Genomic DNA, 14,804 nt, shown 5'->3' with positions numbered 1-14,804 from the left:
CCATGTCTAGATTTCCAATATTGTGTTTATGACTTTTTTTTTACTTTCTGCTTCAACATATATACTCCATATGCTAGTTGTTTTGTTAAGCGTGGATTGATTTTTATTTAATAAAATAATTGGTGTAGAAGATGAGTGTTGTTGGATTTGATTTTGGCAACTAGAGTTCCATTGTTGCTGTTGCGAGGCAGAGAGGTATTGATGTCGTGCTTAATGATGAATCAAAGCGTGAAACCCTGTCGATTGTATGCTTTGGGGAGAAGCAGAGATTCATTGGGACTGCAGGGGCGGCATCTTCTGCAATGAACACTAAGAATTCAATTTCTTAGATAAAACGTTTGATTGGCCGTTGGTTCTCAGATCCTGAGTTGCAAAGGGATCTCAGGTCATTGCCTTTCAATGTCACTGAGGGTCCTGATGATTATCCTTTGATTCATGCTCCTTATTTATGTGAAATAAGGACTTTTACCCCAACCCAAGTACAAGGAATGATTTTGTCGAATCTGAAAAGCATAGCCGAGAAGAATCTGAATGCAGCAGTGGTGGATTACTGCATTGGAATTCATGTATATTTCACTGATCTTCAAGGAAGGGCAGTAATAGATGCAGCCCAAATTGCAAGTTTGCAACCTCTTCACTTGATTCATGAAACTACAACAACAACATTGGCTTATGGTATTTATAAGACCGATTTACCTGAACATGACCAATTAAATGTGGCCTTTGTTGATATTGGACATGCTAGCATGCAAGTTTGTATTGTTGGCTTCAAGAATGGGCAACTCAAGATATTGGCTCATTCGTTTGGCCGCTCTTTAGGCGGTAGAGATTTTGATGAAGCTCTCCATCATTTTGCTGCAAAATTTAAAGAGGAATACAAGATTGATGTCTTCCAGAATGCAAGGTCTTCTATTAGGCTTCGGGCTGCTTGTGAGAAGCTAAAAAAGGTACTTAGTGCCAATCGTGAAGCGCCTTTAAATATTGAGTGTTTAATGGATGAGAAGGATGTTAGGGGTTTCATTAAGAGAGAGGAGTTTGAGCAGATCATGTTGAAAAATCCAAACAATATTTCGGTGGAAAGCATGCAAGCACATGCAATTTTGGTGGAGATGCACTTTTGGTGCAAGTGGCAGCAAATGACAACAAAAATGTTGAATTTTGAAAATGGTACAATCTCACATTTAGTTATTGTAATTTAGGTTATTTACAAATTAGTCCTTAAGCTTCAACTATAAATACCCTAGGTAATTTAGCTTCAAAACCATCCCAAAGCATTCTAGCTTTCTTCCAATACTAGAGAGAATTTAGAGAGTTTCTTGAGAGTTGTTTTCTCATTTTTATCAAGAGAGAATTATCATTGTTTTCTCCTTGGTAGATCGAGAGAAGTTGTAATTCCTATTTTCTCATAGTGAAATTATTCTATCGTTGTCCATGATTTTTACTCTATATTATTTAGGGGTTTTCCACGTAAATTTTGTGTTTCTTTTATCTTCAATTTTTATTTTCTCAAATTATTAGTTGCGATTTTGCTCTATCCGATAGCCGTCTTCCACAACAATTGGTATCCGAGTCAGATTTGAGTGTGTAATATCTACTTATCTTTGTGGTTGCCACCAAAAGGTGGATCCTCCAACATAAGAAAGTAAGAAGGCATTACCCATTCTTTTAAGGTTCCAGAGAACTATTCACGATAGTGAAATAGTGGGAGCTATCCATAATAGAAGCTATGGCAACGAAATTTGATATTGAAAAATTTAATGGGAGAAATTTCTCATTGTGGAAATTGAAGATGAAGGCCATCCTGAGGAAAGACGGTTATCTAGCAGCTATCAGTGAAAGGCCGATAGATTTCACAGACGACAACAAATGGATCGAAATGGACGGGAATGCTATGACAAACTTTCATCTAGCATTAGCAGATGAAGTATTGTCAAGCATCGAGGAGAAGAAGACAGCTAAGGAGATATGGGATCATCTCACCAAATTATACGAGGCCACATCGTTGCACAATAAAATTTTCCTTAAGAGGAAATTGTACACTCTTCGGATGTCAAAATCTACTTCAGTAACGGAGCACTTAAACACACTGAACACTTTATTTTCTCAGCTTACATCCTTAAGTTGTAAAATAGTAGAACAAGAACGTGCTGAACTTCTACTTCAAAGTCTACCAGATTCGTATGATTAACTCATCATCAACTTGACAAACAGTAATGTCACCAGTCTAGTCTTCGATGATGTTACAGCTACTGTTCTACAAGAAAAAAATCGGTGCAAGAACAAGGAAAACAGACAAGTAAATCTGCAACAAGCAGAAGCGTTGACAACGATGAGAGGGAGATCAACAGAACGTGGCCAAAGCAGCAGTCACAAACATGGTAGATCTAAGTCGAGAAGCAAGAAGAATTTAAAGTGCTACAACTGTGGAAAGAAGGGTCATTTGAAGAAGGATTGTTGGAGTCTAAATAAAAACTCCAATCCACAAGGCAATACTGCAAACACTTCAGATGATAGAGATGCTCTATGTTGTGAAGCGTCAACCACCGTAGAAGGTAGAAAAAGATATGCAAATATATAGCTCATTGATTCGGGAGCAACATATCATATGACCTCAAGAAGAAAATGGTTCCATCATTATGAACATGTCTCAGGAGGATCTCTGTATAGTTACAATGATCATGCCTTAGAGATCGTTGGTGTGGGAACCATCAAATTGAAGATGTATGATGGAACAATCAAAGTTGTTCGAGATGTGCGGCACGTGAAAGGCCTGAAGAAAAATTTATTATCCTACGGATTGTTGGATAATAATGCAAGCAAGATTGAAACACGGAAAGGAATCATGAAGGTGTTCCGTGGAGCGCTTGTGGTGCTGAAAGATGAAAATATAGCAGCAAACTTGTACATGCTGAAGGGGGAGACTTTACTAGAAGCAGAAGCCTCTGTTGCCTCATGTAGCTCAGATTCTGTAATGCTATGGCATCAGAAACTTGGACACATGTCAGAACAAGGAATGAAAGTCCTTGTAGAGCAAAAGCTACTTCTAGGCTTAGCGAAGGTATCACTTACTTTGTGTGAGCATTGCATAACAAGTAAGCAACACCGGTTGAAATTTAATATGTCAAATTCTAGAGGCAAAAGTGTTCTAGAATTGGTTCACTCTGACGTATGGCAAGCACCAGTTACATCCCTAGGCGGAGCAAAGTACTTTGTCTCATTTATTGATGACTACTCCAGGAGATGTTGAGTGTACCCTATTAAGAAGAAGTTAGATGTGTTTTCAACTTTCAAAATCTTCAAAGCGTGGGTGGAACTTGATTCTAGAAATAAGATCAAGTGTTTCAGAACAGATAATGGAGTAGAATATACAAGTGAAGAATTTGATGACTTTTACAGGAAAGAATGCATCAAAAGACAGTTCACAGTGGCGAACACTCCTCAACAAAATGGAGTGGCAGAGCGGATGAACAGAACCTTGTTAGAAAGAACAAGAGCAATGTTGAGGAATGCAAGCCTAGAAAAATCATTTTGGGCAGAAGCAGTCAATACCGCCTGTTATTTGGTGAATCGAGCTCCATCAACTGCAATAGAGCTGAAGACACCAATAGAGATGTGGACTGGTAAACCAGCTGATTATTCAAACCTCCATGTATTTGGAAGTATTGTGTACGTGATGTACAACTCCCAATAAATTTCAAAGTTGGATCCAAAATCCAAGAAATGCAAATTCTTGGGGTATGCTGATGGAGTAAAGGGGTATCGCTTGTGGGATCCCACTGCCCGCAAAGTGATCACCAACAGAGATTTTATCTTTGTAGAAGATAAACTACAAAGAAAAGAAGACGATGATAGCGCTGAAAAGTCAGAGACTACTCAGATATATGTGGAAAAAGAGTTTGAAAAAGGAGATTCTTCTGAAGCAGAACCAACACATGATGAACAAGAACCAGAGAGTTCTGAAGCTCCAACAACTCGTCAATTAGATCGTGTGAGAAGACGTCTCAATTGGCACTCAGATTATGTTATAGAAGGTAATATTGCATATTGCCTTTTAACAGAGGACGGTGAGCCATCAACATACCAGGAGGCATTAAACAACTCAGATGCTTCACTGTAGATGATGGCGATGCAAGAAGAAATTGAAGACCTTCATAAAAATAATACATGGGACCTTGTGCCACTACCACAAAGAAGGAATCCAATTGGTAACAAATGGGTCTTCAAAATCAAGCGAAATTGTGACGATCAAGTTGAGAGGTATCGTGCAAGACTGGTGGTCAAAGGATATGCTCAAAAAGAAGGTATTGATTTCAATGAAATATTTTCTCCTGTGGTTCGACTAACAACAGTTCGAGTAGTTTTGGCAATGTGTGCTATATTGGAATTACATCTAGAGCAGCTAGATGTTAAAACAACTTTTCTTCATAGAAATCTTGAAGAAGAAATTTATATGCTCAAGCCTGAAGGCTTTGAAGAAAAAGAAAAGAAGAACTTGGTTTGCAGGTTGAACAAATCTCTGTACGGTCTAAAGCAGATGCCGAGGTGTTGGTATAAGAGATTTGATTATTTCATTATGTGCCTTGGATACAACAGACTTAATGCAGACCCTTGTGCTTATTTCAAGAGGTCTGGTGATAACGATTTTGTTATTTTGCTATTGTATGGGATGATATGTTGGTTGCAGGACCCAACAAAGATCATTTTGAAGAATTGAAGGCACAACTGGCTAGGGAATTTGAAATGAAGGACTTGGGATCAACAAACAAGATTCTAGGGATGCAAATTCACCGAGACAGAAGTAATAGGAAGATTTGGCTTTCACAAAAGAATTACTTGATAAAGATCTTGTCACGATTCATCATGCAAGATTGTAAGTCAATTTCTACCCCTATTTCTATTAACTTCAAATTATCCTCCAGTATGAGTCCTAGCAGTGAAGAAGAGAGGATGAAGATGTCTCGAGTACCATATGCATCAGCAGTGGGAAGTTTAATGTTCGTTATGATATGCACAAGACCAGACATTGCACAAGCTGTGGGAGTGGTTAGTCGATACATGGCGAATCCATGTAAAGAGCATTGGAATACAGTAAAGAAGATCCTGAGATACATCAAAGGGACCTCAAATGTTGCATTATGTTACGGAGGATCAAACTTACTAATCAATGGGTATGTAGATTCTGACTATGCAGGGGATTTGGATAAAAGCAAATCTACTACAGGATATGTGTTCAAAGTTGTTGGTGGAGCTGTAAGCTGGGTTTCAAAATTGCAGTCAGTTGTGGCTACATCAACAACAGAAGCATAATATGTAGCAGCTACACAAGCCAATAAAGAAGCAATTTGGCTGAAGATGCTATTGGAGGAGCTTGGGCACAATCAAGAGTATGTCTCTATGTTTTGTGATAGTCAAAGCGCCTTGCATCTAGCAAGGAATCCAACATTTCATTCAAGGAAAAAACACATACGAGTTCAATACCATTTTATTCGTGAAAAGGTGGAAGAATGGACGGTAGATATGCAGAAGATCCATACCAAAGACAACATAGCAGATTTCATGACGAAGGCGATCAACGCTGATAAATTTACTTGGTGTCGATCCTCTTGTGGCCTGTCAGAGACGTAAGCAACGTGAAAGTACAAGGTAGAAAGAATGATGTGAAGATATGATTGTTCCAATCAAATCTTCAAGTGAGAGATTATTGAAAAATCAAAACAATATTTCGGTGGAAAGCATGCAAGCACATGCAATTTTGGTAGAGATGCACTTTCGGTGCAAGTGGTAGCAAATGACAACAAAAATGTTGAATTTTGAAAATGATACAATCTCACATTTAGTCATTGTAATTTAGGGTATTTACAAATTAGTCCTTAAGCTTCAACTATAAATACCCTAGGTAATTTAGCTTCAAAACCATCCCAAAACATTCTAGCTTTCTTCCAATACTAGAGAGAATTTAGAGTTTATTGAGAGTTGTTTTCTCCTTTTTATCAAGAGATAATTATCATTGTTTTCTCCTTGGTAGATCGAGAGAAGTTGTAATTCCTATTTTCTCATAGTGAAATTCTTCTACCGTTGTCCGTGGTTTTTACCCTATATTATTTAGGGGTTTTTCACGTAAATTTTGTCTCTTTTATCTTCAATTTTTATTTTCTCAAATTATTAGTTGCGATTTTGCTCTATCCGATAGCCGTCTTCCGCAACAGATCAGTGCTCCTATTTTGCAATGTGTGAAGAGACAGTTAGAGAAGGCTCTTGCTGACGCAAAACTTGCTGTTGAGGATGTTCACATGGTTGAGGTTGTCGGCTCAGCTTCTCGTGTTCCTGCTATTTTGAAAATCCTCACGGAGTTCTATGGTAAAGAGCCTAGGCGCACAATGAATGCTAGTGAATGTGTCGCAAGGGGGGTGCTTTACAATGTGCAATCCTTATTCCCACATTTAAAGTTCGAGATTTCCAGGTATTTTTCTACCAAGATATCAACCATAATTTTGCCATTTCTGTTGAGTGTTGTTATCTATGCTTTGCGTATCAGTCATTATGTACGCAGTTGACTGCATTGTAGTATGATATCTAGCTGTTACTTTTCTTTTTCTTTTGTTTGAAGATGAGAATGATGCAAGGTTTCTCCATTCTTCTTGCTGCATGTTCTATTTCCTTTTTTTGCGTCCTTTTGCTTTTGCTTCTTGCTGTATATCAAACGCAGCTCACCAATTAATTTGTATGGTTTCAAGGTCAATGAGAGCTTCCCTTTCCCAATTTCTCTATCGTGGAAAGGGTCTGCTTCTGATCCTCAGAATGGAGGAGTGGAACAACAGCGACTAATTTTTCCCAAGGGAAACTCAATACCCAGTGTCAAGGATGTGACATTCCACAAGATGAGTACTTTCAGTGTCGATGTTCAATACTCTGATGTATCCGATTTGCATAACCCGGCAAAGATCAGTACATACACTGTAATTAATCCACAAACCTCAATTAATCTCTAATTATTTTGCTTTTTCCTCTTTCTTTTTCTTCACATAAATGTAACTTATTTGGTACAAAAATTTCTTGCTCTACTTTCTGATTTGTGAAACAATTTGTGGCATTTGTTAACAGCAGATTGGTCCTTTTCCAACAATAAGAACTGAACGACCAAAATTGAAGGCCAAAGTTCGCCTGAATTTGCATGGGATTGTGTCCCTTGAGTCAGCAAGCGTAAGTGTATGAGCTTTTAAAATTTGAAGTACACTGGAATTTGTTGTGCTCTTTCCTGACAATTTGCATGCTCTTTTAGCTCTTGGAAGAGGAAGAAGTTCCAGTTTCAAAAGAACCAACCAAAGGAGATACAGATGTTAACAAGCAATATGCCAAAGGTATAACCGATGTAGGAGCAGTTGAAAATGGTGTTCCCGATTCAGGTGACAAGCCAGTGCAAATGGAGATCGACCGACACTAAAGTAAGTGATTCCTTTTGTTAACTATATAAATGAGCTGCCTGAGTCGGCGTTGCAGCCTTTAAATCAGGTATACTTCCGGTTGCCAAGTTTTAGTATGGAACAATCTTAGTCTCTTTTTCTGAGGTTATTTACATTTACCTTTCCCTGTGTCATACAGGTTGAGGCTCCCAAGCAGAAGGTGAAGAAAACAAACATACCAGTGGCAGAGTTGGTTTATGGTGCAATGTTACATGCAGATGTTCAAAAGGCAGTCGATGTTGGATCATAAACTTGATCCATTATGGGAGCCTAAACCCAAACCCAAACTAAATTGATGTCATTACTTACATCATTTAATTAAAGATGTCATTGCTTACATCATTTAATTAATGATGTCATTGCTTACATCAATTTAGTTAGGTGAGAGTTAGATATGTGTTGAATTTGTAATGGTTTAAATTAGTTTATTTGTGTGGTGTAGGATTGTTCTTGAGTAGTATAAATACCCCTTCCCATTTTAGTTTTAAGTATCAAGAAAAATTAAGAGCTTCTAAGTGAGTGAAGAAGCAAAGTCTTATAAGAGTGAGTTGTAGTTCTTGTTTTTGAGTGAGAGTACTCTTGTAATATTTGTTTGAGTTTCAATAAAAGTTGTTTGTGTGAGTGTTTTATTTCCAACAAAGTAATGACATCAATTTAGTTTGGGTTTGGGTTTAGGCTCCCAATATTTGTTTGAGTTTCAATAAAAGTTGTTTGTGTGAGTGTTTTATTTCCAACAAAGTGGTATCAGAGCGAGTTGGAAAGATCGAAGGTCTCGACGAGAGGAATACGACGCTGCCAGAATTTTCTCAATCTGAGTTCTGACGCACCGCCACGCACCGCCGGAAGACTGCTGCCAGAAAATCGAGTTGACTCACCGAGTTGAGCCGATTCAGCCGAGTTGGAGCCCTTGACCGAGTTGTCCAAGTCCCTCCAAAGTTTTTTTTTCATCGTTTCGGATTCATCCGTGCAATCGGATTTTACAAAATCTTATTATATTGAGAGATATGGCAAATGGTATGGCACCATTCCAAGTTCCGACACTCAACAACAACAACTACGACAATTGGAGTATCAAAATGAAGGCACTTCTTGGATCACAAGATGTGTGGGATATCATAGAGAAAGGTTATAATGAGCCTGCGGATGATGATGTTTTTGCTACTCTTACACCATATCAAAAGACAACTTTGAAGGATTCAAGAAAGAGAGACAAGAAGGCTCTCTACCTCATCTATCAAGCATTAGATGATGATGGTTTTGAAAAGATTTCAAGTGCAAGCTCTAGCAAGGAAGCGTGGGAGAAGCTGCAAACCTCTTACAAAGGATCCGAGCAAGTGAAGAAGGTTCGTCTCCAAACATTAAGAGGTGAATTCGAATCCTTAAACATGAAAGCATCTGAGTCTATTTCAGATTATTTCTCAAGAGTAGTAGCTGTTTCTAATCAATTAAAAAGAAATGGTGAAAAGTTAGACGATGTGAGGATAATAGAGAAGATACTCCGTTCGTTGGATCCCAAATTTGAGCACATCGTCGTGACGATTGAAGAAACTAAAGACTTGGAAGAAATGAAGATCGAACAGCTCCAAGGATCATTGCAAGCATACGAAGAGAAGCATAAAAAGAAGCATGAGTTTACTGAGCAACTCCTCAAGCTGCAACTCAAGGATATGCATGAGAGCCAACGCAATGATAGAAACCAACGTGGCCAAGGCAGAGGTAGAGGCCATGGACGAGGTGGAAGTCGAGGTCGTGGACGAGGCTGGAATTACAACAATAACAATTCCAACAACAACTATGAGAAAAGAGAAAGCTCAACACGAGGCCGTGGAAGAATTAATCCAAACTCAAAGTATGACAAATCTCAAATTCGATGTTATAATTGTCAAAAATTTGGGCATTATGCTTCAGAATGTAGAGCTCCCAACAACAAAATTGAGGAGAAGGCCAATTACGTGGAGGAAAAGACAGATGGCAAAGAAACTCTTCTTCTAGCACGAAAGGAAACTGATGGTGTCCAAGCAAATTCCTGGTATCTTGACAGTGGTGCAAGCAATCACATGTGTGGAAGGAAAGACATGTTTGTGGAGCTAGACGAGTCAGTAAGTGGAAATGTTTCGTTTGGAGATGATTCCACAATAGCAGTGAAAGGGAGAGGTAACATTCTTATCCGTTTGAAAGATGGGAGACATCAATTTATTTCAAATGTCTACTATGTGCCCAATATGAAAAGTAACATTTTAAGTTTAGGGCAACTGGTAGAGAAAGGTTATGATATTCATATGAATAATTATAATCTTTCTATAAAAGATGATAAGAATAACTTCATTGCTAAAGTGCCGATGTCAAAGAATAGAATGTTCTTGATCAACATACAAAATGATGTTGCAAAGTGCCTGAAAGCTTGCTACAAAGATGCATCATGGCTTTGGCATCTTCGATTTGGGCATCTCAATTTTGGAGGTCTAGAGCTATTATCTAAGAAGGAGATGGTGAAAGGACTACCTCACATCAACCATCCTGATCAACTCTGTGAAGGGTGTCTAGTCGGGAAACAATTCAGGAAAAGCTTTCCAAAGGAGTCAGAGACAAGAGCTAAGAAGCCACTTGAGCTCATCCATACCGATGTGTGTGGACCGATCAAGCCAAGCTCTCTCGGTAACAATAACTATTTTCTTCTCTTCATTGATGATTTTTCAAGAAAAACCTGGGTATATTTCTTGAAACAGAAGTCAGAAGTTTTTGAAGTCTTCAAGAAGTTCAAAGCAGGAGTGGAGAGAGAAAGCGGTAGAAAGATCAAAGCCATGAGATCCGATCGAGGTGGAGAATTTACTTCCAGGGAGTTTCAAGAGTTCTGTGAAGCAAATGGAATTCGTCGACCAATGACAGTTCCTAGATCCCCCCAGCAAAATGGTGTGGCAGAAAGAAAGAATAGAACAATCCTCGACATGGCACGAAGCATGCTCAAAAGCAAGAAACTACCCAAAGAATTTTGGGCGGAAGCAGTATCGTGTGCAGTCTACTTGTCAAATCGATCTCCAACAAGAAGTGTATGGGGAAAGACACCGCAAGAGGCATGGAGTGGAAGAAAGCCTGGCATTTCCCATTTGAGAACCTTTGGAAGTATAGCCCATGTTCACGTACCAGACGAGAGAATAACGAAGCTTGATGATAAAAGCGAGAGTTTTATCTTCATCGGCTATGATGCTAATTCGAAGGGCTACAAGTTGTACAATCCAGACAATAAGAAGTTTGTGATTAGTCGAGATGTGGTCTTCAACGAAGAAGGAGAATGGGATTTTAACTCCCATACAGATGACTTCAATTTCTTTCCTCAGTTTGAAGAAGATGAGCAGACAATGAGGGAGCAACTAGATGAATCTCAACAAGAGCTTGCAACTCCACCCACTTCACCAACATCAACCACTCAAGGAGACTCATCACCTTCATCATCGTCAAGTGGGAGTCAAAGTGAAAGAGTTGTGCAACGCACAAGAAGCCTTAGAGATCTCTATGAGGTAACTGAACGACAAGATAATCTTACATTATTTTGTCTGTTTGCCGATTGTGAACCAGTGAGCTTTCAAGAAGCGGTACAAGAAAAGAAATGGAGAGATGCGATGGACGAAGAAATCAAGGCCATCGAGAAGAATGACACATGGGAACTTACCTCAATTCCCAAGGGACATAAGGCGATAGGTGTCAAATGGGTGTACAAAACAAAGCAAAACGCCAAAGGAGAGATTGAAAGGCACAAGGCGAGGCTAGTTGCTAAAGGCTATAGTCAAAAGGCTGGAATTGACTATGATGAGGTATTTGCTCCTGTTGCTCGATTGGAGACTATCAGACTAATCATTTCTTTGGCAGCTCAAAACAAGTGGAAGATACAACAGATGGATGTAAAGTCCGCCTTCCTAAATGGAGTTCTTGAAGAGGAACTTTACATTCAGCAACCATCAGGCTATGAAGTCAAAGGGCATGAAGACAAGGTGTTGAAGTTGAAGAAGGCTCTTTACGGGCTAAAACAAGCACCAAGGGCATGGAATAGCCGAATCGACAAGTACTTCCAAGAGAATGGCTTCAACAAATGTCCCTACGAGCATGCTCTATATATCAAGATCAAAGATGAAGATATTTTGATCGTGTGCCTCTACGTGGATGATTTGATCTTCACTGGAAGCAACCCAAGCATGTTAATGAATTCAAGGATGTGATGATGAAAGAATTCGAGATGACAGACATGGGGCTCATGGCGTACTACCTTGGCATTGAAGTTAAGCAACAAAATGATGGAATTTTCATTTCACAGGAAAGCTATGCAAAGGAGATACTGAAGAAGTTCAAGATGGAGAACTGTAAGCCAATAAGCACACCGGCAGAATACGGGATCAAGATGACCAAACATGAAGAAGGCGAAAGTGTAGATCCAACATTCTTCAAAAGTTTGGTAGGAAGTCTACGCTATCTAACTTGCACGAGACCCGATATTCTTCACGCAGTTGGATTGGTTAGTCGCTACATGGAATCCCCAACAACCACCCATTTTAAAGCCGCAAAGAGAATTCTTCGCTATCTGAAAGGTACAATTGACTTTGGCTTGTTCTATTCAGTTTCTAATGATTACAAGCTTGTTGGATATAGCGACAGTAATTGGGGTGGAGACATAGATAATCGAAGGAGCACTACTGGATTCGTATTTTTCATGGGAGATATTGCATTCACATGGATGTCAAAGAAACAACCGATTGTCACATTATCCACTTGTGAAGCGGAATATGTTGCTGCTACCTCATGTGTTTGTCATGCAATTTGGCTTAGAAATCTATTGAAGGAGATTGGTTTGATACAAGAAGAGCCTACCAAGGTTTGTGTCGACAACAAGTCAGCCATTGCCTTAGCAAAGAATCCAGTATTCCATGATCGAAGCAAGCACATTGATATTCGCTACCACTATATAAGGGAGTGTGTTGCAAGAAAAGATGTGGAAGTTGAATATGTGAAGTCACAAGATCAAGTTGCTGATATTTTTACCAAGCCACTGACCAGCGAAGACTTCTTAAGATTAAGGAACCTACTAGGGGTCACGAGATCAAGTTTAAGGGAGGGTGTTGGATCATAAACTTGATCCATTATGGGAGCCTAAACCCAAACCCAAACTAAATTGATGTCATTACTTACATCATTTAATTAAAGATGTCATTGCTTACATCATTTAATTAATGATGTCATTGCTTACATCAATTTAGTTAGGTGAGAGTTAGATATGTGTTGAATTTGTAATGGTTTAAATTAGTTTATTTGTGTGGTGTAGGATTGTTCTTGAGTAGTATAAATACCCCTTCCCATTTTAGTTTTAAGTATCAAGAAAAATTAAGAGCTTCTAAGTGAGTGAAGAAGCAAAGTCTTATAAGAGTGAGTTGTAGTTCTTGTTTTTGAGTGAGAGTACTCTTGTAATATTTGTTTGAGTTTCAATAAAAGTTGTTTGTGTGAGTGTTTTATTTCCAACAGTCGAGAAAGAGTTCGAAATGGCTTTGCAAGACAGGGTTATGGAAGAAACAAAGGATAAAAAGAATGCTGTTGAGGCTTATGTCTATGACATGAGGAATAAGGTAAGCTAATGTCTACTATCAGAACTGATTCTTGGCTATTACGATTATATTAAAACTAATCGTATATTGTCTTCAGCTTAGTGATAAATACCATGATTTTGTCACTGCTTCGGAGAAGGAAGAGTTCACTGCTAAGCTTCAGGAAAGAGAGTATTGGCTATACGAAGACGGGGAGGATGAAACAAAGGGTGTCTATGTTGCCAAGCTCGAAGAGCTTAAGAAGGTAACACCTTTCTTCTTTTGTCGACTTTATCAATCATAAAGCCGACAGATTTCTTACTGTTGCAGCAAGGGGATCCTATCGAAGAACAACGTTACAAAGAGTACACCGAGAGGGGAGCCGTCATTGATAAGTTAGCCTACTGCATTAACAGTTACAGGGAGGCAGCCATGTCAAATGATCCCAAATTTGATCACGTTGAACTTGCTGGAAAGCAAAGGTAAAGGCTCTCTCTGGACCTTCCCCCGATCTTTATGGCGGAGTTCTGAAACCTTTTGGTGTATTATAGGTCTTAAATGAGTGTGCTGAAGCTGAGGCCTGGTTTAGAGAGAAAAACAACAGCAGGACCAACTTCCTAAGTATGTCACTCCAGTTCTTTTATCGGCTGATGTGAGGAGGAAGGCTGAAGCACTAGACAGGTGATACCCTTCGCATTTAGGTTATTGTTTATTCGTGGGTTTAGGGTTATTGGCCTACTGGTATTCGACCTTTGTATAATACTTCTTTATCTGTCACTAGGTTCGACTCATATTTAGAGAAGCTCCACATGATCTGGCACCAACCCAACTTTTAGGGTAAAATCGTGACTCAGAGTCGACTTGACCTAAAATATATATATATATATATATATATATATATAATTCTCTTTTTTTTAGATGAATAGAGATCAAATTGAAAAAAATTATAAAGAGAACGATATTATAATAATCATCCCTAAATATATTATTATTCTTGTGTTAGGTCTTGTATTTGATCTAAAATTGAATCCGACCTCACACCATCTTTAAAAAATTCGACCTAAACTCAAATTTAAAATAATAATAATAATAATAATAATAAAATAAAAGATCTTATCGAGTCAGGTTAGATCAAAACTTGTCAATTTTAGATCGAATGTTCATCCTTACCAATATTACTCGGGCATTTAAAGAAAAATAAAGAGTCAGATCAACGTAATATTGCACAAAGTAGTAATCTTTCTTTCCTCTTCCGTGCCTATATAATGTATTATGATGTTGATAATCTAAGTATCAATACATGGCATTCGTGGCTGAGATTTCAAAATTGTTCCTTAAAACAGGTTTTGCCGGCCAATACTGATGAAACCTAAACCAACAACACCCGAATCACCATCATCCCAATCTCCTCGACCACAGGGTGCATATGCCAATGATAACCCAAACTGAAGCTCCAGTGAAAATGCTCCGGCAGGTAACCCTGAGGTACCAACCGGCAGAACCGTAGACTAATTCTATTATTGCAGAAATTATTAGTGTTTCTTCTGCTATACATGAGAATTGCTCATGTTCTTATATGGCTGCGTCAGCATGCATATCAAGACCTAGTGGATTTATTGGGTGAAATCTTTTAATTGATTTGCCAAAAACCATTAACTTATATATGTTCAATATTGTCTTTAAAAGCATTACAAATTTACTTTCTTATATATTTTTATCATAATTTAAGTTAATAAACTTTATATATTATAATATTATTTTAAATATATATATTTTTAAT

General features: G+C 38.4%; 1 pseudogene; it reads left to right on the top strand.

Moving 5' to 3' along the window:
* Window positions 1-131: 131 nt before the first annotated feature.
* On the top strand, window positions 132-14,488 carry LOC120217166 (annotated as a pseudogene).
* The last annotated feature ends 316 nt before the right edge of the window (window positions 14,489-14,804 follow it).

This window comes from Hibiscus syriacus, unplaced genomic scaffold (assembly GCF_006381635.1).
Source record: "Hibiscus syriacus cultivar Baekdansim isolate YM2019G1 unplaced genomic scaffold, ASM638163v2 tig00110186_pilon, whole genome shotgun sequence".
NCBI lineage: Eukaryota > Viridiplantae > Streptophyta > Magnoliopsida > Malvales > Malvaceae > Hibiscus > Hibiscus syriacus.
The sequence above is the reverse complement of the archived record's forward strand: the minus strand, read 5'-3'. Positions and strand labels throughout refer to the sequence as shown.